Genomic DNA, 3,026 nt, shown 5'->3' with positions numbered 1-3,026 from the left:
TCGTACTTACATTTGATCATATCTTGAGTGGTTTTCTCGATCCGGAGATTAACTGTCTGACCGGAATTATCTATCACAGATACCTTCCGAGCGTGGCCACGCATTTCCAATTAACTACTCCTCGAGTGGCCTTGAGATTTCAAACAACCCGAAAAGGGTGGACAATTCCTATCGCCCTATTCCCTTCGTTCAGCCACAGTCCATCATAACCCAAAATATACCCAGTTTGACCTCATTTACGAAATCGTAGAGTATAAATCAAAGCTAATCAGAAGTTGTGCCAACTTGGGCGAATAGTCTCTAGTCAAAAGAATTGACTCATAAGAATACTATAGTAGCTCTTGTCACGACCAGGCTTTATGAATTACCAGAACTCTATAAGCGGTCACTGCCCGACAGATTGTCCCATACAGTCTGCCTATGTGATCGACTAGTCATCCCATATGACTCTATGACACTTGAACTTGCCATCATTCGCATCACACTCTAGTCACTTCGAGACGTCACCTCATATAAGTAACTAGGGGCGAATACCATGTCAATCCAGTTCACTTTAATGGGGTTCAATTTGTCTCTACAACCCAGTCGGATACGACAAGGTAGCGGGTGAGTTTAATAAAACTCAAACGATAAATGTGATTATCACATATGAATAGTCAATACACTATTACTACTTCACATTCTATAATCTTTAGTGTATCATTAACACTAGTTAAAATGCAATACAAGCTTGGCAAGTGGATATACCCGATTTCCATATATTCCAACTTTATTAATTGCTATTTCCTTCCATTCAATGTTATCTCTAATGACATGAATTTCGCTAAGTATATGTCTAGACTTCATACTAGACCTGAGCTCTTTAACTTGAAAGAAGCTCCCACTGTTATTGCATAACTTGTGATAAAGTCATTTGTAGAGGGATTCACCCTTAATCCCTACGTTGACCATTTAATCACTATTTACTTAGAATCTTTTTTGTAGAATTTGCAATGCGTGAAACTAAAACACTTTTCTTAGTTTCTTACTCCTTAGTCAATAACATTAGCTTAGGATTTCATCAAATCCTTTTAAGCTTGGAAACTAAAGTTTGTGCAACCCTTCAACACCTAACTTAGTTTATCATCCAAACATGTGTACAAGTCATCAATTGTACTTTAAGGCTTTCACAAACCCATCTTATGAATTAACTTATTATTGACTCATAATGTACCTAGCATATGGTACATCACAGCACGTGCGTCTGTTGGCATACATAATCGTTCTAATGGCGGAAACATTAGCAATTGATTTCATGTAATCAACAACTTAATGGGTTCAGTGAACGACTATTATTCCATCATAGTAATTTCACTTTCATCATCATGAATAAGCCATTCAACTTTGTTGTTGTACAACAGATGTGAAATATCTTATCCTCATAAGATTCTCAACTCTATGCCAATATTCTCTCACATAGATTCAAAATCTAGAATACTTTGCATCCCATTCCAAGTGTCCCAATTACTCTTGCCAGAAGAGAACATTGGTACATAATTCTCAATAAGTAATATGTTATCAACATATAAGACATAGAGAAACAATTCTAGCTCCCACTTAACTTCATGTATATCATGATTCTTCAATCATGTGAATGAAACAATTCACTATAATCACATGAACGAAAAGTATAATCCTTTAATGCATGCTTAAGATCATTCTAAAATCACTTAAGAAAACTACATATAATATGTTAGGATTCTTAGATCTTCATCTAAGATTTTGTGTTTCAAACACTTCCTTCTCTAAATTCCCATTTTAGAAAAGCGAATTTTATTTGTCATTCATCATTAAAATGAAATGCGGCAATTCCTAACACAATTTATCTTGATCAACATCTTCATGTAAATCTTATGCATTTGTGTACTCTAAAGCTTTATTCACCTTTAAAGAGACCCTCACTTTAAAGTAAATCTACTCATGAGCAACAATTTTTGGATTGTAATGCTACGGCTCATATGTAACAAGGTCATGATACTATTACAAAGTAATATTTTTAAACAATAAGACATGTGCGATAGTTCAATACCAACTCCCACTCTATAATTCTATTACTTTCACAAAGTAACATTTCAACTATAAGAGATGTTTGTGACGATTCAATCTACTCCCACTCTATCTCTCAGAAATACATCTAATTTCTTGAGAGATAGGTTTGTGAGTCACAAACATATATATTTAATGGAGTATTAGGAGTTTACTTAGACTAGTATTAGCTTTCAAAAGGCCATCCTAACATGGCAGCTTGATAATATACGAGTCTTATCCATGTCATCTGTTTAGTAGACTCTCTATACTAGGTATCTCATGGTTGACCATCCATTTAGAATAATGTGTCCATATGGTATCGAAAATTCCTTACTTGATGAGTTTAAAAACTTATTACAACTTTATAATTGATAAGTAACTTGTTACTTTTAGTAATAATGACATAAGGAGAATCAAATTCATAGCTTATGGACATATAATGATCCCATCATCATAATCGTCTATGTAATCAATTTAAGTTGTTAATCTAATATTTCTCTACGCAAGTAATTTATGATGATGATTTTAGAACAAATAACATAATAAAACGAGTGATTTGGGTTGAAAACCAAATCACCAATATCCAAAATACAACCCGTGTTTAAAGGATACATGCCAATTTCCAAGTCACACAAGGAAATCAAAATAGTTCTAAAAACATGAAATACATCATAAAATCAAAGACAAAGCAAATAAAAGCCAAGCTTCCATTGATCCATCACCATGGTCGGCTACTCTAGCTTCCCTCATGATCCTCTAGGCTTGCTTCTCCTTGCCTTTGTCCTTGCTAGGAAGGGGCCCTATTTACAATAAAAAGGGTAATCATCACAAGTTGTATCACATACTAATTGAGATTGAAACATAAAAGATAGGGATAGTCATATACCTACTGGAATTACCTTTCCAGCTTTGATGTCGCCAAGGTATTTGGAACAATTTCTTTTCCAATGTCCAACACC

The sequence above is a fragment of the Silene latifolia genome, chromosome 5 (assembly GCF_048544455.1).
Source record: "Silene latifolia isolate original U9 population chromosome 5, ASM4854445v1, whole genome shotgun sequence".
NCBI lineage: Eukaryota > Viridiplantae > Streptophyta > Magnoliopsida > Caryophyllales > Caryophyllaceae > Silene > Silene latifolia.
Note: the sequence above shows the minus strand (reverse complement) of the source record.